This window comes from Manis javanica, chromosome 17 (assembly GCF_040802235.1).
Source record: "Manis javanica isolate MJ-LG chromosome 17, MJ_LKY, whole genome shotgun sequence".
Lineage (NCBI taxonomy): Eukaryota > Metazoa > Chordata > Mammalia > Pholidota > Manidae > Manis > Manis javanica.
Window position 1 is genome coordinate 28,232,141 of NC_133172.1, and position 22,530 is coordinate 28,254,670.

Below are 22,530 nucleotides of genomic sequence, written 5' to 3' on the forward strand. Positions count from 1 at the left end.
CACTGTCCATCAGCGTAGTAAGATGCTGTAGAATCACTATTTGTCTTCTCTGTGTTGCACAGTCCTCCCCATGCCCCCCCATTATACACGCTAATCATAATGCCCCTTTCTTCCCACCCCCCATCCCTCCCTTCCCACCCATCCTCCCCAGTCCCTCTCCCTTTGGTAACTGTTAGTCCATTCTTGGGTTCTGTGATTCTGCTGCTGTTTTGTTCCTCCAGTTTTTTCTTTGTTCTTATATTCCACAGATGAGTGAAATCATTTGGTACTTGTATTACTCTGCCCATTTTTAAGATTTCTTTTAGACTGCAGGTTTAGAAAGACTGAGAGCACTGATCTTTAGGTTGTGGGCTTAGAAAGACTTTGAGCATAATCTCTAAAAGAACTGAATGAAGCAGATATTACTCTTTACAGGCAGGGAGGAAACTGGCTCAGAGAGATTAAGACCTTGAACCTATGCTGGTCTGATTCTAGAGTGTATATTCTCATTCCCTGGGGATGCCTTCTCTATGCATGTACACACACAGGTCACTTTTTAGAAATAGTTGCTATGTGACTCTACAATTAAAATAAAATTTTAGTGAGTGAAGAATAAAGATTTCCTTCTATGCCATTAAAGACAACTAATGAGTACTCACGTTCTAGTTGCTATATCTGAGGTAGCAGTATTATGCCACTCTTATCTTTAAATTTTTTTGTGAACAGAGCTGTCCTTATACTACACTATGGGGTCCTCAAGGGCGAGCACCATGGTGTCCTACTCATTTCTCACAAGGGCTGAAGAGGAGCACTGTATGGGCAATCACTGGGACCTGCTACTTTGCATGGTTTTATCACGCCTTGAATTTGATGTAAAACGAAGTGGAAATTTAGTTTCACACTGATGCAACAAGGGAAAAAGACTCATTTTTTTATTTTATCATTAATCTAAAATTACATGAGGACATTATGTTCACTAGGCTCCCCCCTTCACCAAGTCCCCCCCAAGAAACCCCATTACAGTCACTGTCCATCAGCATAGTAAGATGCTGTAGAATCACTACTTGTCTTCTCTGTGTTGCACATCCCTCCCCGTGCCTCCCTCCACATAATACATGTTAATTGTAATGCCCACTTTCTTTTTTCACCCCCTTATACCACCCTTCCCACCCATCCTCCCCAGTCCCTTTCCCTTTGGTAACTGTTAGTCTATTCTTGGGTTCTGTGATTCTGCTGCTGTTTTGTTCCTTCAGTTTTTTCTTTTTTCTTATACTCCACATATGAGTGAAATCATTTGGTACTTGTCTTTCTCCGCCTGGCTTATTTCACTGAGCATAATATCCTCTAGCTCCATCCATGTTGTTGCAAATGGTAGGAACTGTTTTCTTATTATGGCTGAATAATATTCCATTGTGTATATGTACCACATCTTCTTTATCCATTCATCTCTTCGTGGACACTTAGGTTGCTTCCATTTCTTGGCTATTGTAAATAGTGCTGCGATAAACACAGGGGTGCATCTATCTTTTTCAAACTGGGCTGCTGTATTCTTAGGATAAATTCCTAGAAGTGGAATTCCTGGGTCAAATGGTATTTCTATTTTGAGCTTTTTGAGGAACCTCCATATTGCTTTCCACAATGGTTGAACTAATTTACATTCCCACCAGCAGTGTAGGGGGATTCCCCTTTCTCCACAACCTCGCCAACATTTGCTGTTGTTTGTCTTTTAGATGGTGGCCATCCTTACTGGTGTGGGGTGATATCTCATTGTGGTTTTAATTTGCATTTCTCTGATGACTAGCGATGTGGAGCATCTTCTCATGTGTCTGTTGGCCATCTGAATTTCTTCTTTGGAGAACTGTATGTTCAGCTCCTCTGCCCATTTTTTAACTTGATTATTTGCTTTTTGTTTGTTGAGTTGCATGAGCTCCTTATATATTTTGGATGTCAACCCTTTATCGGATCTGTCACTTATGAATATATTCTCCCATACTGTGGGATATCTTTTTGTTCTACTGATTGTATCCTTTGCTGTACAGAAGCTTTTCAGCTTGATATAGTCCCACTTGTTCATTTTTGCTTTTGTTTCCCTTGCCTGGGCAGATATGTTCATGAAGAAGTCATTCATGTTTATGTCCAAGAGATTTTTGCCTATGTTTTTTTCTAAGATTTTTATGGTTTCATGACTTACATTTTAATCCATTTCGAATTTACTTCTGTGTATGGGGTTAGACAGTTATCCAGTTTCATTCTCTTACATGTAGGTATCCAGTTTTGCCAAAACCAACCATTGAGGAGGCTGTCACTTCCCCATTGTATGTCCATGGCTCCTTTATCATACATTAATTGAGCATATATGTTTCAGTTGTCTGGAGTCTCTATTCTGTTCCACTGGTCTGTGGGTCTGTTCTTGTGCCAGTATCAAATTGTCATGATTACTGTGGCTTTGTAGTAGAGCTTGAAGTTGGACAGCAAGATTCCCCCAATTTATTCTTCCTTCTCAGGATTGCTTTGGCTATTCGCGGTCTTTGGTGGTTCATTATGAATTTTTGAACTATTTGTTCCAGTTCGTTGAAGAATGCCGTTGGTAATTTGATAGGGATTGCATTGAATCTGTAGATTGCTTTGGGCAGGATGGCCATTTTGAAGAAATTAATTCTTCCGAACCAAGAGCATGGGATGAGTTTCCATTTGTTAGTGTCCTCTTTAATTTCTCTTAAGAGTGTCCTGTAGTTTTCAGGGGTATAGGTCTTTCACTTTCTTGGTTAGGTTTATTCCTAGGTATTTTATTCTTTTTGATGTAATTGTGAATGGAATTGTTTTCCTGATTTCTTTCTGCTAGTTCATTGTTAGTGTATAGGACAGCCATAGATTTCTGTGTATTAATTTTGTATCCTGCAACTTTGCTGAATTCCAATATTAGTTCTAGTAGTTTTGCAGTGGAGTCTTTAGGGTTTTTTATGTACAATATCATGTCATCTGCAAATAGTGACAGTTTAACTTCTTCTTTACCAATCTGGATTCCTTGTATTTCTTTTTTTTGTCTAATTGCCATGGCTAGGACCTCCAGTACTATGTTGAATAACAGTGGGGATAGTGGGCCTCCCTGTCTTGTTCCTGATCTCAGAGGAAAAGCTTTCAGCTCCTCATTGTTTAGTACCTGTGGGTTTATCATATATGGCCTTTATTGTGTTGAGGTACTTGCCCTCCATACCAATTTTGTTGAGAGTTTTTATCATGAATGGATGTTGAATTTGTCGAATGCTTTTTCAGCATCTATGGAGATGACCATGTGATTTTTTCTTTCTTTTTGTTTATGTGCTGGATGATGCTGATGGATTTTCTAATGTTGTACCATCCTTGCATCCCTGAGATGACTCCCACTTGGTCATGGTGTATGATCCTCTTGATGTATTTTTGAATTTGGTTTGCTAATATTTTGTTGAGTATTTTTGCATCTATGTTCATCATGGATATTGGTCTGTAATTTTCTTTTTTGGTGGGGTCTTTGCCTGGTTTTCATATTTGGGTGATGCTGGCTTCATAGAATGAGTTTGGGATTATTCCCTCCTCTTCTATTTTTTGGAAAACTTTAAGGAGAATGGGTATTAGGTCTTCTCTGTATGTCTGATAAAATTCTGCAGTAAATCCATCTGGCCCAGGGTTTTTGTTCTTGAGTAGTTTTTTGATTACTGCTTCAATTTCATTGCTGGTAATTGGTCTGTTTAGATTTTCTGTTTCTTCCTTGGTCAGTCTTGGAAGGTTGTATTTTTCTAGAAAATTGTCTATTTCTTCTAGGTTTTCCTGCTTGTTTGCATATAGGTATTCATAGTATTCTCTAATAATTCTTTGTATTTCTGTGGGGTCTGTTGTGATTTTTTCCTTTCTTGTTTCTGATTCTGTTGATGTGTGTTGATTCTTTTTCTCCTAATAAATCTGTTAGAGGCTTATCTATTTTGTTTATTTTCTCAAGGAACCAGCTCTTGGTTTCATTGTTTTTTTCTATTGTTTTATTCTTCTCAATTGTACTTATTTCTTCTCTTATCTTTATTATGTCCCTCCTTCTGTTGACTTTAGGCTTCATTTGTTCTTCTTTTTCCAAGTTTGATAATTGTGACTTTAGACTAATCACTTGGGATTGTTCTTTCTTCTTTACATATGCCTGGATAGCTATATACTTTCCTCTTAAGACTCTTTTGCTGTGTTCCACAGTTGGGGCTTTGTGTTGTTGTTGTCATTTGTTTCCATATATTGCTTGATCTCTATTTTAATTTGGTCATTGATCCATTGATTATTTAGGAGTATGCTGTTAAGCCTCCATGTGTTTGTGGGCCTTTTTGCTTTCTTTGTACAATTTATTTCTAGTTTTATACCTTTGTGGTCTGAGAAGTTGGTTGGTAGAATTTCAATATTTTGGAATTTACTGAGGCTCTTTCTGTGGCCTAGTTGGCGGTGTATTCTGGAGAATTATGCATGTGCACTTGAGAGGAATGTATATCCTGTTGCTTTTGGGTGTAGACTTCTATAGATGTCTGTTAGGTCCATCTGTTCTAGTGTGTTGTTCAGCATTTCTGTGCACTTACTTATTTTCTGTGTTGTAGATCTGTCCTTTGGAGTGAGTGGTTTGTTCAAGTCTCCTAAAATGAATGCATTGTATTCTATTTACTCCTTTAATTCTGTTAGTATTTGTTTCACATATGTTGGTACTCCTGTATTGGGTGCATGTATATTTATAATGTTTATATCCTCTTGTTGGACTGACCCCTTTATCATTATGTAATGTCTTTCTTTCTCTCTCATTACTTTCTTTGTTTTGAAGTCTATTTTGTCTGATACTAGTACTGCAACACTGCTTTTTCTCCCTATTGTTTGCATGAAATATCTTTTTCCATCCCTTGACTTTTAGTCTATGCATGTCTTTGGGTTTGACGTGAGTCTCTTGTAAGCAACATATAGAAGGGTCTTGGTTTTTTATCCATTCTATTACTCTGTGTCTTTTGATTGGTGCATTCAGACATTTACATTTAGGGTGATTATTGATAGATATGTACTTATTGCCATTACAGGCTTTATATTCGTGGTTACCAAAGGTTCAAGGTTAGCTTCTTTACTATCTTACCATCTAACTTAACTCGCTTATTGAGCTATTATAAACACAGTCTGATGATTCTTTATTTCTCTCCCTTCTTATTCCTCCTCCTCCATTCTTTATATATTAGGTGTTTTATTTTGTGCTCTTTTGTGTTTCCTTTGACTGCTTTTGTGGGCAGTTGATTTCATTTTTTGCCTTTAGTTAGTATTTAGTTGGTCTGCTTTCTTTGCTGTGATTTTATTTTCTCTGGTGACATATATTTAGCCTTAGGAGTGCTTCCATCTAGAGCAGTCCCTTTAGAATACCCTGTAGATGTGGTTTGTGGGAAGCAAATTCTCTCAACTTTTGCTTGTCTGGGAATTGTTTAATCCCTCCTTCATATTTAAATGATAATCATGCTGGATACAGTATTCTTGGTTCAAGGCCCTTCTGTTTCATTGCATTAAATATATCATGCCATTCTCTTCTGGCCTGTAAGGTTTCTGTTGAGAAGTCTGATGATAGCCTGATGGGTTTTCCTTTGTAGGTGACCTTTTATCTCTCCCTGGCTGCCTTTAATACTGTGTCCTTGTCCTTGATCTTTGCCATTTTAATTATTATATGTCTTGGTGTTTTCCTCGTTGGGTCCCTTGTGTTTGGAGATCTGTGGACTTCCATGGTCTGAGAGACTATTTCCTCCCGCAGTTTGGGGAAGTTTTCAGCAATTATTTCTTCAAATACACTTTCTCTCTCTGTTTCTCTCTTCTTCTTCTTCTGGTACCCCTATAATGTGGATATTGTTCTGTTTGGATTCGTCACACAGTTCTCTTCATATTCTTTCATTCGTGGAGATCCTTTTATCTCTCTTTGCGCCAGGTTCTCTGCGTTCCTGTTCTCTCATTTCTATTACATTAGCGGCTTGTTGCACCTCATCCATTCTGCTTTTAAGTTCTTCCAGAGATTGTTTTATTTCTGTATTCTTCCTCCCAACTTTATCTGTTAGCCCTTGCATTTTTCTCTGCAGCTCCATCAGCATGGTTATGACCTTTATTTTGAATTCTTTTTCAGGAAGATTGGTTAAATCTATCTCCCCAGGTTCCCTCTCAGGTTACGTCTGTGTGATTCTGGTCTGGATCAAATTCTGCCTTTTCATGGTGATAGAGGTAGTCTTGGGCAGTTGGCACATGTTAGCTGGGAGAACAAAGTCCCTTCCTCTCCTGTGAGAACAGCGACCCCTTGAGGCTTGTGCTGGGGAGCTGCAGGCCGACGGAGTCTGTCTGGCCTGGGCAGCTGTGGGGGAGGCTCTGTACGGCTGCTGGGGGCGTGGTCTCAGGCTGCTGCTCTGCTATGGCAGGGCTGCGCCAGAGGGGGAACAGGCAGGAGGCTGTTTATTGCCATGTGGGGCCTCAGAGCTGTGCTACTGCCCAGGGGGTTAGGGTGCCCGGAGTTCCCCAGGATTCCCAGCTTCTGGGCTGAGTGTGCCAGGACGCTTCCATCCAGCTGTGAGGCTCCTGTCCTTTTAAGACTTTCAAAAACCACTTGGTTTTCTTTTGTCCCAGGGGCGCTGGCTGTGGGAACCAGCTTGCAGGTTTTACTGTTCCATTTCCCTAGTATCCAGCACACCACACACTGTGTGTCTGCACTCCTGGTGCGGATGACTAGGGTTGGGTATTTAGCAGTCCTGGGCTCCCACTCTCTCCCTGCTCCGACTCCTCTCCTCCCACTGGGGAGCTGGGGTGGAGGCTGCACTCAGGTCCTGCCGGGCTGCTGCTTGTATCTTATCCCCTTCGTGAGGTGCTGGTTCTCACCGGTGTGGATGTAGCCTGGCTGTTGTACTCTATCTTCTGGTCTGTCTTTTAGGAATAGTTGTATTTGCCATATTTTCAAAAATATATATGGTTTTGGGAGGAGATTTCTGCTGCCCTATTCACACTGCCATCTTGGCTCCTCCCTTATCTTTTAATTTTAAGGGCTTCATAAAATGAAAATGCAAGTGAACAGCTAAAAACTAAAAACTGCAAGTGAACAGCTAAAAAGTACAGCTCAAAGAGTTAAAATCTGACCAAGTTGGCTTGTTTTAAATCAGCAGTTTGTCAATTACATGAGAATGATGAAAAATTGGTAATGAAATAGAATTACTATTTCAAAAACTTCACAAGATCTTCATAAATGCATTTTAACATAGAAGCAATGTTTTCTTGAATCTATCATCTATTATTTTCTCCATTACTTATATAACCAAAATACTCTGCTGTGGTTCTGTGGCAGCAAGTATCACTAATACTTTAATTACATCTTCCACATTAGTTTGTAAGGTCTCCCAATGAGAAGGTCATATACTAACTATATCCAGTATAAGTCTTGCTCATAGCCAGTAATGAATAAGTGACTACATTTAAGAAAAGTATGAATTGATAGAGCTAGATATCAGGAAAACCACCAAGAAATCTGAAGTATTTATTCTTTTTCTTTAATCCAAAGAAGCATGGAACTGTAAAGGCCACAGTAAATGCTCTTTAAAGATATAATTTTTCAAGTCAAAAAGTTTTAAGATACGTCATTTGAAAAGAATGGTATTCTTTTCTATTATGGGGTACAGCTAAATATTGAAGTTTAGTTCAATTAATTTTCAGAAAATATTTCTAACTATATGACTCTGAAAAATTGAAATGGGTGGAGGGTCACAAGTAATCTCTTTCCCAGACTGCATGAGAGATCTTTCACTAGCCCTCTTGGCCTCTTACCTGACTCTTATTCCCTTCCCAGTGAGTGAGTTACTTGGATGGTGGAGGATTTGGCCTCTTTTTATTTCCTTCTTTCTATGGACCAGTGAGTAGGTAACAGTGACTGGTAAGTGGGTCTCTTCTGTTGATGCTGAATCTCCTTGGAGTGAGATAGTCACCTAGACTTAGGTGGGAGGTGGAACAAGCAAGTCTAATTTAACTCTCTCATTAAGCTGTTTTCCTTAGCTTTTGCTGTAATGAAAGAACAATTCTAAATCTGTACATTCTCAAATGGTTCATAACTCCAGTGGAGAAAAGGGATGCTATTTATTGGAGCTTCTGAATGCCCCAACAGAAATGCAATTCAATCATCAGAAAGCCACTATTTTTATGGACAGGCCACTGATTACAATGGACTAAAACACAACTTGCATACTCAAACAATGCCTTTTTTTGTACACATATTTATAAGTGGTTTTTTTCTTGAACATAAACCATTAATTTCACCCATTTTGAGTATTTTAAAGGGTTATCGTGGTCTTTTTTTCATGTCTTAAATAAAATAATCCATTTACTCATTTAGTTTAGCACAATTAAAAAGAATTGAGCCTCAAGATGATGGAGTAGGAAGGCAAGATGGAAACGTACCCCCTACACACAGAGGCAGCAACTACAGCAAATTCAACTAAACCTGAAAGCAAACTGAAGACTGCAGAACACACCATTTACACCTGGAGAAGAGGCGACCACAGAGAAAAGGGTGAAGATGCAAAGCTGTGACCAAGGAGGACCCCATCCCTTCCCCCATCCCAGCCCATAGGTGGAAGAGGAATAATAGAGCCCAGGAATTCTACACACCCGGCCATGGAGATCTGCCCCAGAGTACAAGTCCACATTGCATTGGGTTCTGGGGATTAGCAGGACTGGACACTGGGGACAAATGGAACACTCTGGGAGGCTGAGACACCAGTCGCCTGTGGAGGACAGGCACACTCCTGTGGTCCCACCAAGACCCAACACAAAGCAGTTTGAAGGACTTGCCAGCAGTGGGAAGGGAGCTAGAGGAGAGTGGTTTGGATAGGGCTGTTTCTTCAGGAGAAAGGACAGGTAGATGATACCTCCCAAACCCTCCCTTGGCCTAGCAGATCAAGCTCTCTCAGGAGTGCTTCATTCCCCTCACTGGTGGCTCAGCCTAGAGGCACCTCCCTGTGTGTGCCAACAACATGCCAACCCACTTGGCCCAGAGAATCTGACTTTGCTCCCTGGCAGGCACAGGGATACTCTTCCTGCTTTCATGTCCCTGTTTCAGTGCAACTAGGGAGGAGCCTGCAGGAGCCAGCTCCAAAAGTTCCTTCTGCCCCATGGGTGACCACGCCTGGTGCTGTGTGCCTTGCTGCTGCTAGGGGGCGCACGCAGGACCAGCTGCTGTTGCATGAATAGCTGCCTCCACTTCCTGAGCATTCTCCCACCATCCGACCGGCTACCGTGCTTGCCCACATGGCCCCACCACCATGCATGTTGCACTGCCACTGTGAGCCCATGGGGACATCCACTGAGTGACTCACTGCCTAAACCCCCCAACACTCTCCTAGCACATAATTTGCTATTGTTACTGTGCATACCACAGAACCCTCTGTGTGCCCATACACTCTCACACTGAATGTCTTGCTGCCACTACTGAGCACCCCAGGGTCTGCAACTGGGTGACTGGCCACCAGTGTGTGTCCATGCACACTACCATTGCATAACTCACCTTGCAACTGCCCCACCCACAATTATCCCAGCAGAAACCACTGCTCTGATCATGTAGGCCCAGCTGAGGCAAATCACGGCCTCAGCTGACTGAGATAAACCATTGCTGGAAGACAGTAAAGGCGACCCTGCACAATGCCCACCAACAGCAGCTGGAACTCCACAGCAAAGAAGAAGGCACTGGAGAGGAAAGAGTCCTGAGCTTCTGGGTAACACAGGACTCCTTCTTCATAAAACATTACTCTCTCAATCAGGAAGCATAGCAGATCCATCTAATACATAGGAAAAAAACCAGAAATTCTGACAGAATGAGGAGGCAGAGAATATGTTCCAAACAAAACTATAGGATAAGACACCAGAAAGGGCGAAATGAAATGGAGATCACCAATCTTCTTGATAAAGATTTCAAAGTAAAATTCATAAATATCCTCACTGATCTGCAGAAATGTGTTAAAGATCTGAGAGGACTTCAACAAAGAGATACAAGAGCTGAAGAACACAGTAACTGAAATGAAACACAAAATGGAGGGAATAAATAACAAATTGCTGCAAGTAGAGGAGACATTCAATGAGATGGAAATTAGAGAACACAAAAACAATGAAGCTGAGAAGCAGAGAGAGAAAAAGATCTCTAGGAATGAAAGAATAAAAGAGCTGTGTGGCTAATCCAAACCAAAATATTTCCATGATAGAGGTACCAAAAGAAGAGACAGAGGGATAAAAAGTGTCTTTGAGGAAATAATTTTTAAAAAGTTCCCCAATTTGGGGAAGGAACTAGACACTCAGGTCATGGAAACTCAGACAGCCCCTAACAAAAGGAACCCTATGATGACAACATGAAGACATATAATAATTAAAATGGCAGAGATTAAGGATAAGGAGAGAGTAGTGAAGACAGAGAGAGAGAAAAGACTACTTACAAGGGAAACCACATCAGGCTAGCAGCAGACTTCTCAGCAAAAACGTTATAGGCCAGAAGAGAGTGGCAGGAAATATTTAATGTACTGGAACAGAAGGACCTTCAACCAAGAATCCTCTACCCAGTAATATTATTATCATTTAAATTTGAAGCAGGGATTAAACAATTTCCAGATAAATGAAGGCTCAAAGAATTTATAGTAAAATCAGCATTACAGGGTATATTAAAGGGACTGCAATAGATGGAAATGTTTTTAAGGCTGAACCGTTTTGATTATGACATCTAATACCTAAAGTGTGGAAGAGGAAGAAGAAAAAAAGAACATTCAGATTTTGTTTGAAATAGAGCAATCAGCAACTTAATGTAGACTGCTTTATAGTCAGGAGGCTATCCTTGAGCCTTTGGTACCCATCAACCTATACCTATAATAGATACACAAAAAATAAAAAAAGATATAGCCAAGCACAACATTAAAGAAAACCATCAAATAACAAGAGAAGAGTATAAGAGAGGAGGAAAGGAACAGAAAGGATCTATAAAAACAAATAGGAAACAATTAATAAAATAGCAATAGTTACATACCTAAAAATACCTTAAATGTAAATGGGCTGAATGAACCAGTCAAAAGACAGAGAGTGGAAGAATGGATAAAGAAACAAGACCTGTCTATATGCTGTCTATAGGAGACTTGTTTCAGACCCAGAGACATACACAGACTGAAAGTGAAGGGATGGAAAAAGATATTTCATACAAATAATAGGGAGAAAAAAGCAGGAGTAGCAGTACTTATATCAGACAAAATACACTTCAAAACAAAGAAAGTAACAAGAGACAAAGAGAGATATTACATAATGAAAAAGGGGTCAGTCCAACAAGAGGATATAACCATTGTAAAGATCTACACAACCAACATTTAAATATGTAAAACAAATACTAAAGGAATTAAATGGGGAAACAGATTACAAAACATTCATTGTAGAAGATTTTAACACACAACTCACATCAATAAATCAACCAGACAGAAAATAAATAAGGAAACAGAGGCACTGAACAACACATTAGATCAGATGGACTTAACAGACATCTATAGAACATTCCACCCAAAAGCAGTAGGATACACATTTTTCTTAGGTGTACATAGAACATTTCCCAAAATAGATCACATACTAGGCTACAAAAAGAGCTTCAATAAGTTCAAGAAGATTTAAATTTTATCAAGCAACTTCTCAGACCACAATGGTATGAAAGTACAAATAAATTACACAAAGAAAATAGAGAATCCTACAAACATGTGGATGCTAAACAAAAAGTTTCTAAATAATCAATGGATCAATGACCAAATTAAAACAGAAATAAGGCAATACATGGAGACCAGTGAAAACAAAAATACAACAGTCCAATATTTGTGTGATGCCACAAAAACTGTTCTAAGAGGGAAGTACATAGCAATTCAGGCCTACCTCAAGAAACAAGAACAATCCCAAATAAACAGTCTAAACTCACAATCAAAGAAACTAGAAAAAGAAGAACAAATGGAAAACAAAGTTAGTTGAAGGAGAGACATAATAAAGATCAGAACAGGAATAAATAACATAGAGAAGAATAAAACAATAGAAAAAATTAAGAAACTAAGAGCTGAATCTTTGAGAAATTAAACAGATAAACCTCTAGCCAGACTTATCAAGAAAAAGGAGAGCATACAAATAAATTAAATCAGAACCAAAGAAGTCACAACAGATACCACAGAAATAAAAAGAATTAGAGAATATGATGAAAATTTATATGTCAATAAATTGGGCAACCTAGAGGAAATGGACAACATACTAGAAAAATACAACCTTCCAAGAAGTGACCCAGAAAGAAACAGAAAACTCTGAATGGAGCAATTACCATCAATAAACTAGTATTGGTGATCAAAATTCCCCCAAAAACAAGATACCAGAACCAGAAGGCTTCACTGCTGAATTCTACCAAACACCTAAAGAAGACCTATACCCATCCTTCTTAAAGCATTCCAAAAAGCAGAAGAGGAGGGACTATCTTCAAACTCATTCTATGAGGCCAGTATCACTCTAATACCAAAAGTAGGCAATGACACCACACACACATAAAAAAGAAAATTAGAGACCAATATCCCTGATGAACATAGATGTAAAAATTCTCAACAAATTAATAACAAACTGAATTCAAATATACATCAAAAGGATCATCCATAATGACCAAGTGGGTTTTGTTCCAGGGATACATGGTATAATATTTGTAAATTAATCAATATCATACACCACATTAACAAAAAGGATAAAAACCACATGATCATCTCAATAGATGCTGAAAAGCCATTTTATGAAATTCAACATCCATTCATGATAAAAACTCTCAATGAAATGGGCATAGAGTGTACATACCTCAATATAATAAAGGCCATATATGACAAGCCCACAGCTAACATCATATGTACTGGTGAAAAGCTGCTGAAACCTTTTCTTCTAAGATCAGGAAGAAGACAAGGATGTCCACTCTCACCACTTTTATTCAACAGAGTCCCAGCCATGGCAGTCAGAAAACACTAAACGATAAAAGGCATTCAAATAAATAAGGAATAAGTTAAAGTGTCACCATTTGCAGATGACATGATATTATACACAGAAAACCCTAAAGACTCCACCAAAAAACTATCTGAACTAATAACTGGATTCAGCAAAGTTGCAGGATACAAAATTAATACACAGAAATCTGTTGTATTCCTATAATCTAACAATGAACTAGCAGAAAGAGAAACCAAGAAAAGAATTCCATTAACAACTGCATCGAAAAGAATAAAATACCTAGGAACAAACCTAACCAAGAAGGTGAAAGACCTATGCTCTGAAAACTATAAGACACTCCTGAGAGAAATTAAAGAAGACACAAATAAGTGGAAATCTACCCCATGCTCATGGATAGGTAGAATTAATATTGTCAAAATGACCATCCTGCCCAAAGCAATTTACAGATTCAATGCAATTCCCATCAAAACTCCAACAGCATTTTTCAATGAACTAGAACAAACAGTTCTAAAATTCATATGGAACCACAAAAGGCTGAATAGCCAAAGCAATCCTAAGGAAGAACAATAAAGTTGGGGATACAATGCTCCCTGACTTCAAGCTATACTACAAAGCTACAGTAATCAAAATAGCATGGTACTGGCATAAGAACAGACCCATAGATCAATAGAATAGAGAGAGCAAATATATACCTATGCATATATGGTCAAGTAATATATGATAAAGGTGCCATGAACATACAATGGGAAAAAGTCTCTTCAATAACTGGTGTTAGGAAAACTGGACAGCTACATGTGAGAGAATGGAACTGGATCACTATTTAACTCCACACACAACAGTAAACTTAAAATGGACAAAAGACCTAAAGAGAGACATGAAACTTAAAACTCTTAGAAGAAAACAGGTAAAATCTCTTGAACACAAATAGGAGCAATTTTTTACTTGACACATCTCCTCAGGCAAAGAAAACAAAATACAAAATGAGCAAGTGGTACTATAGCAAACTAAAAAGCTTCTGTACAGCAAAAGACACCATCAACAGAACAAAAACGCATCTTACAGTATGGGAGAATATATTCATAAATGATTTATCTGATAAAGGGTTAACATCTAAAATACATAAAGAGCTTATATACCTCAACACCAAAAAAAAAAAAACACAAATAACCCAATTTAAAAATGGGGGGAGGACCTGAACAGACATTTCTCCAAAGAAATACAGATGGCCAACAGGCACTTGAAAAGATGCTCCACATTGCTCATCATCAGAGAAATGCAAATCAAAACTACAATGAGATGTCACCTCACAGCAGTCAGAAGGGCCACTCTCCAAAAGACAAGAAATAACAAGTGTTAGCGAGGATGTGGAGAAATGGAACCCCACTGTAGGTGGGAATGTCAATTGGTTCAACCATTATGCAAAGCAGTATGGAGACTCCTCAAAAAACTAAAAACAGAAATACATTTGACCCAGCAATTCCATGTCTAAAGAATTTTCCTGAAGAAAACAAAATCCCTGATCGAAAAAGATATATGCACCCCTATGTTTATTGCCACATTATTTGCAATAGCCAAGATATGGAAGCAACCTGTTTCCATCAATACATGCATGGATAAAACATGTGATTCATAACACAATAGAGTATTATTCAGCCATAAAAAGAAAAGAAATCCTGACATTTTGCAACAACATGGATGCATCTAGAGGGTGTTATGCTCAGTGAAATAAGCTAAGCAGAGAAAAACTAATACGTTATGATTTCACTTATGATTCCACTTATTTACGTGGAATATAAAAACAAAGCAAAATGGGACAAAACAGCAGTAGACTCATAGATACTGAGAAGGGACTAGTGTTACCATGGGAGAGGGACTGGGGTAGGTGAGAGGGCCCTCGAGGGTGAGGGGGATAAAAGAGCACAAAAATTCTCAATCATAATATATGTTGGACAGAGGGATGGTAGTACAGCATGGAGAATATAGTCATTGGTTCTGTAACATCTTTTTGTGTTGACAGATAGTAGCTGTACTGCTGGGTGTGAGAATTTGGTAATGTGGGTAATTGCATGAACCACCATGTTGTATACTTGAAACTAAGGTAATAGTGTATATCAATTAAACAAACAAAAGAAAAAATTGACCAAATGCCCATGTCAACTGTGTAATATTTATTGGTTTTTAACTTTAAAAAAGATTTACTTTTATTAAGTGTAACACTGTCCAATATTCAACATTTCAGATAACACTCTAAAATATTCACAAATATAGAATTATTTCCTTATGAAATATTTCAAAAAAGAGCAAGATCTAAGAAATATTTAATTTCTTAAACATTTAAATACTTAATTATTAAATATTGTCAAATAAAAAGATAAAAACTACAGTGTTACAGATAAAGGTGAATACTATGGTCCCATTATCTTTCCTACAAACCCTGAGTTTAATTTTTATATTTTCATAATTATGTATCTATAAAAATATATAGTGCTGTTTTGTATTTAAACATTTTTAAAAATTAATCTTTATCCCTTCTCCTTTTGGAAATTTAGCTTGCTCCTGCATTTTCTTATGTTCAATAGTACTCTAGTAAACATGCTTGTATTCTCATTATGCTCATGTATGATGATTTCATTTGGCTATGTATCTGGAAGTGTAGTTGTTGGGTTGTAGGACATGACCATTTTCAGCTTTACCGGAGCATGCCAAAAGGCTTTCCACAGTGGTTGTGGAAGTTTATCCTTCTAAAGCAAGTTAAGAACATCTCCATTACTCAATCCTTGCTGACACTGTCATGTCAAGACTCTAGGTCCTTATTCAAGTAACATATAGTAAAATTCTTTGACAAAAGCTTAGTCGTGTGGCTACAAAGGACAATCCTATCATCTGTCTCCAAATTCTCTCATGATGCTCCTTTGCAGTCAAAATCCATCTCCAATCTTGATTCCTAGCAAACAATGATCTTTTCCTGTCCTACAGTTTAGCTTTAACAGAACTTCATATAAATAAAATCACACAGTATGTAATGAGTCTGCATTCTTTCTCTAAGCATGAAGCATTTGAGAATCTCTACTTTACTGCATGTACCTATTGTTCATCCCTTTTTATTGCTGAATAATTTCACTATATGGATGAACCGCCAGTGAGGGGAGATGGAGTGCCTGGGGCTCCCATGAGCGCCTGGCCTGTTGGGCTGACAGAGGTCTGGGGAGGTATTTTCCACCTGCCTATTCTCCTGTGGAGACAGCTCCATCCATCCTTGTCCCTCTGGCATTCCTCCCACTGCTACAAACCTTTCAAACTTCCACCTCTGTTTTGGGTTTCAGCAGGACTGGTGGAGCATGCCTGTCCTCCACAAGCAGTTGGAGTCTCAGCCATCCAGAGTGTTGGCCCTGGTGTCCAGGCCTGCCAATCGCCAGAACTCAAAGCAGTGTGGACTCGTGTTCCTAGAGCAGATCTCCAGGGTCAGGTGTGCAGAGATTCTGGGTACCTGACCCTTTCTCACTCCATTCCTCTTCCTCCCACCTGTGGTCTGGGATGAGGAAAGGAGTTGGGTCCAACCAGATGGTGGCTCTGCCACTTCACCCTTTTCTGTGTGGTCTTTTCTTCTTCACCAAGCGTAGGTGGTCTGTTCTGTAGTCTTCGGGTTGGTTTCAGGTTTAGTTGTATTTGCTGTAGTTGCTTTATGTGTTTGTTGGAGGTGGTTTCCACCTTGCCTTTCTACTCTGCCATCACTTTTCTGTCAAGCTTATTGTGCTTTTAATTTGAATTTTTATAATGTTAAATCTTTTTGGTGAAGTCTCTGTTCAAATCTCCTAACCATTTTTAAATTGGGGAGTTCCTTATTGACAAGTTTTGAGTTCTGAATTAAAGAAGTCTTTCAGCAAGTGATTTGCAAAGATTTTCTCCCAGTTGGTGGCTTTTTTTTTTTCACTCCACGTCTTTTACAGAGAGAGTCTGAATTTTAATGAGGTTCAATTTGTAAATTTTTCTTTTATGGATTCTCCCTTGATGTTGTACCTAGGAACTCTCTGACTAGACCAAGGTCAAAAAAATTTTCTCCTGTACTCTTCTAAAAGCTTTATAATTTTATGCTTATGTTTATGATCCATTTTGAGTTAATTTTTGTATAAGGAATTAGGTGTAGGTCATTTTTTTTTAGTTTTGGCAAATGGCTATACAATTGTTACAGTACCATTTGTTAGACTATCCTTTCTCCTATGTATCTCTAAAAAATTAATCAGTTAACTATATTGGTATGGATCTATTTCTGGATTCTACTCTGATCTATGTGTCTGTCCTCTCAGTACCGCACTGCCTTGATGACTAAAGCTTTAAAGTCTACCCCTTAGCACTGTCTACAACTTCCAGTATGGTGTTGAATCAGTTACCTTGCTACTAATTTTGAGGGGGAAAGCATTCAGATTTTCACCATTAAGTATGGTGTCAGCTGTAGGTTTTTATAGGTGCCCTTTACCAGGTTAGAGAAGTTATGCTCTGTTTTTATTTTTCTGAGACTTTTATTATGAATGGGTACTGATTTTTTTAACAAATTGAGATGATTATGGAGCTTTTCCTCTTTAGTCTATATGGTGAATTACATTGATTTTTCAAATGCTGAACCAGTCTTGCATTCATGGGATAAACACAATTGGTTGTGATTATATTTGGTTGTGATCATGTAAAAGTATTAAATTTTTTATAAATTGCTGGATTAGACTGGCTAATATTTTGTTGAGGATTTTTGCCTCTACTTTCTGGAGCAATGATTCTGGTAACACCTCCACACCACCAAGCAATTCTTGGAACCAGCTGGGTGTCCTACAATTCAGCTCAATTCTGACACTATCTACCCAGAGACAGCATCAAGTTCCAAGGGTTGGGGACTCAGTCCCACAAGACTGTCCTCCACTTTGGACACCAGCAAGTTCAGGCTGTCACCTGTGATTTTATCTGAATGACTGTAAATCAAAGGTTTCCATGGTTCCCTTGTTGGGTTCAATTAATTTGCTAGCAGCTTAAAGGACTCAGGAAACCAGTTTACTCACCATATATCTGGTTTATTACCAGGTATAACAAATAATAAAGGATATGGATCAATAATCAGATGGAGAGAGACATAGGATGAGGTCTTGAACACAGCAGCTTTTGTCCCGATGGGGCTTGGGATCTAGAACAATAGCATGTGGAAGCACTCTGGTTCATCAACTTGGAAGCTCTCTGAACACCCTCTTTTTGAATTTTTATGGAGGCTCTTACGTATGCACTATTGATTAAATGATTGGCCATTGGTGACTGATTCAATCTCTAGCCCCTTTCCCCTCCCCAGAAATCAGGGGGTGGGACTAAAAGTTCAATTCTCCATTCATGGTTGGTTCCCCTGGTAACCAGTCCCCATCTTTAGCAGATTTTCAAAGGTTACCTAATTAACATAGACTTAGCTATTGTTGAAAGGAGCTAGTTATGAATAACAAGACACCTATTTCACTTTTATGGCCTGGAAACATTTTTAGGAGTGTTTCAGGATGAGGACAAAAGATGCTCCTAATGCTCTAATCACTCAGAAAAGACCAAGGATTTTGGGAGCTCTGTGCCAGAAATGATGATGAAGACCAAACACTTATTTCTTATTATAAATAACAGTATCATAGAGGAATAGTGGTCAGTAGTTTCTTTATAATGTCTTTGTGTGGTGGTATCAGGGTAATGCTGGTCTTAGGAGTTTAGAAGTGTTTCCTCCTTTTTTATTTCCTGGAAGAGAAAATTTTAATATTTTTGTATAAATATATGGCCATTCAAGTTACATATTTCTTCTTAGATGTGTTTGGGCAGCTTGTGGCTTTTAAGGAATCTGTCCATTTCATCCAAGTCATCTTATTTTGGGGTATAAAGCTGTTCACTGTATCTTATTATTATTCTTTTTACTGTTAGTGGGGTCTGTAGTGATATCCTCTTTTGTTCCTGATGTTGGTAAAAAGGTTTACATTTATCCAGATATTTACCATTTATTTGGCTTCCTTCATGAAGTTTCTAGATTCTTTGTAGAATTATTTCTCTGTTATCTAAAGAACTTCTTTTAGCACCACTTATTTTATAGCAAGTTGACAGGCAACAAATTCTGTTTGTCTTCATAAGGGTATGAATTTTTTTGCCCTTTTGCTCTAAAAGAGTATTTTTGAATACAAAATTCTGAGGTTCACAGGTTTTCTTTTCTTTTTTAAGCAATTAAAGATTTTTGATGTACTGTCTTTGGCTTTGATGATTTCTGGAGAAATCCACAGTCATTCAAATAGTTGTTCCCTTACACAAAATGCATCATTTTTCTCTGTCAGATCTCAAGATTTTCAATCTTTGGTTTTAAGTTGTTTGATTTTGATGTGTGTAGGCCTTGTTTTTCATTTTTATCTTCTTTGGTAGTTGCTGCTTCTTAGATTTGTAAATTTATGTCTTTCACCAAATTTAGGACATTGTTAGCAATTATTTCTTCAAATATTTTTTCTGTAACTATCTCTTCCTCTTCTCCTTCTGAGACTTAAGTGACATGAATTTTAGGCCTTCTGAAACTGTACCATAGGTCCCTGAGGCTCTATTAATTTTTCAAGTCTTTTTCTCATTACTTCAGAGTAGACAGTTTCTACTGAGTTATCTTTAAGTTTACTTACTTTTCTGAATCATCTACATTCTCCCATTGGACCCATACAATGAATATTTTTTTTAATTTCAAAAATGATAGTCTTCATCTTCAGTTCTAAATTTCCACTTGGTTCTTTACAGTTTGTTTTTCTGCTGAAGTCTATCTTTCCATTTATTTCAGGAGTGTTTACCTTTATCTCACATTGTTATATTGTTGCTTTAAAATCTTTGATGACTCCATTATCTAGGTCCTGTTAGGGTTGGGATTTGTTGACTGTTTTTTCTTTTCAGAATTAATCACATTTCCCTGTTTCTATAGAAATTTTTATTATATCCTGGACATTTCAAATATAGTATTAGGCTTTGGGTCCTCTTAAAAATCCCCAGAAAATGTTGGGTTTTGTTTACTTTGTCAGGCAATCTACCCAGTTAGGTTCAGACTGCATGTACTGTCTCACTTTTCACGGGTGGTGGTTCTGGTGTTGATTCAGTTTTAAAGGCATGCCCCACTCAGGCACGTGGGCAGCGGTTTATACTGTAATGTGGTTCTGGACACCAGTGCCATGTTTCTTTGTGCCATGCTCTGTGCACACACACCTTGGGAGTGAGCTGGAATTAATGCTTTCCTGCCTCTAACTCCCTGCTGTCCACGCCGTCCTTCACACTCTCTGAATAACATGGTCGCCTCTTCCCAGTTCCTCTGATGTCCAGAACAGTTAAGTTTTCCTCAGTACTTCAGCCGCCTAACTTGTTGTGAGTTCTGAGTGACTGAGATGGAAGAAAATAATGTGGAGTCCCCCTCTATACTCTCTTAGGCATCATCATATCCTTACCCAGTCCCACTGGTAAAGGCAATGGAGTTTCAATTGGGGTTTTAGTTGCTGCTGTAGCTGCTGCACTGCAGGACCTTCCCAGGTGGCTGACCTTGAAAACAACTAGTACAGAGGAAACGAAGAACCAGAGACCCCTCCTCATTCTCCAGTTTGTAAGGACTTTCTCAGTCCTCTGGCTAGAGCACATTCTGAGTTCCTGCCTCTGTACCACTGTGAGTTCTATGAATGAGCCTGGGAGACAAGGAAGGAGGAAAAAAATGTGACTCTTACCCCCTTTATGGGGCATTAAAGTTTTGACTTTCTTCCCATACTTGCCTTGTTATGGTTACTTTTCAGAATGCTCATGTAGTTGCTTTTTATATTCCATCCAGGGGTTTTAGTTTTAATAAGAGAGGTAAGCTGTAGTACTTCTCTTGGTTGGTTCTGGAAGTTGAGCTTATTTTAATGTAGTAAAATTGATTAATTTTATCATTATGGTATGTACATTGTGTCTTCTGTTTTTAGTAAACTGTTTCCTAACCAAAGGTTATAGAACTATACTCCTAGAATTTCTTTAACTTTTAGTTTTAATATTTAGGAATTGATTTTATATCAAGTCTAAGGGATTTAACATCAAGTCAGTTGCTGTAGTGTCAATTATCAAGTGTCTCCTTTTGATCTGGAATGTTACACATTTGTAACACTGTATACCAAGCTTCCATACATGTAGTTCCATTTTCACACATTTTATTCAGTTTTACTAGTTTGTACAACCCAGTGACAACTGCATTCTCTCCAACTACCACAACTGTTATCTTGAAAGTTAAATATCCCCACTTCGTTTTTATTCAAAATTACCATGGTTCTTCTGGACTGTTTCCTCTTCTATGTGAATTTTAAAACTAGCTTATTAAGATCCAAAGATAGTCCTCCTGAGATCTGGATTGGTACTATCCTAAATTGATAGATTTGAGAATAATGAACATTTTTGTGAATTTGAATTTCCTATCCACAAGAACAGTGTGTCTCTCTCCCTCCTGATTTCTGTTAGGCCTTCTTTTATGTATTTCAATATCATATTAAAATTTACTTCCTGATACCTTATGACTTGTTCTTATTGCAATGGCGTTTTAAAAAGCTTTATTTTCAAACTGCTTTTGGTTGTCGTACAGAAAAGCAACTTATTTTTATAATTGATAAAATTATTTTTTTCTCTCTGACCTTGTTGCATTGACTAAGATTTCTGAACACCATCAAGCAAAATATTGACAATAAACAACTTTGACTTGTTCATGAGGTTAAAGGAAATGGCTTTAAGATACCACAGTTATGATGTTGTCTTAGGGTTTTAGTAATAGTCTTCACTATGCTGAAGATGCATCTTCCTATGTTGGAATTTTTCGAGCTTTTTGTTTATCAATAGGTTTTAAGTTTTATTGAATATTTTTTCTGCATATATTGATATATTTGGATTTTCTCCTTTAACCTGTTAAAATGATAAACTATATCATTTGATTTTCTTATATTAAGATGTCCAAAAACTTCTAGGATAAGTCCATATTGGTCATGATTTCTTAAAAACAAACAAAAAAACCACTTTCTTTAGTTTGTTATTGCTTAGTTTTTTGGGTCTTTTTTTCCCCACTTCATTTTATAAATAATCCTGGTTTATAATTCTCTTATGCTATCTATTTAGTTTTGATAGAACAGGCTGTAGAATGTTCTTTCTAAATCTTCAGTTTTTAAGACAGTTTATATGACATTGTCCTTGAGTATTTGGTAGAATTTAATCTGGCCAGTTTTTCTGCTAATATTTTAAATACAAAATCAATTTTGTTAATGTGGCAAGAGTTTCTATTTCTTTGATGTAATTTTGGTATATTACATATATATATTTAAATTTGTATGTACACACACACACACACATACATTACGTATTTCAGGAAATTGTCCATTAGACTGTTTACAATTTTATTAGCAAAATATTATTCATAATATTCTCTTATAGTCTAAAAAACTCTGATTATGGAAAATTTCAAATATGCCAGAACAGACAAAACAGTATCATAAACCCATCCCCTAACTTTAACAATTATCA

General features: G+C 37.8%; 1 protein-coding gene across 2 annotated transcripts in view; it reads right to left on the reverse strand.

The window, feature by feature from the left end:
* Nucleotides 1-22,530, reverse strand: part of NETO2 (neuropilin and tolloid like 2) — a 77,693-nt gene that overhangs the window by 26,090 nt on the left and 29,073 nt on the right. The gene's annotated exons all lie outside the window — the stretch shown is intronic.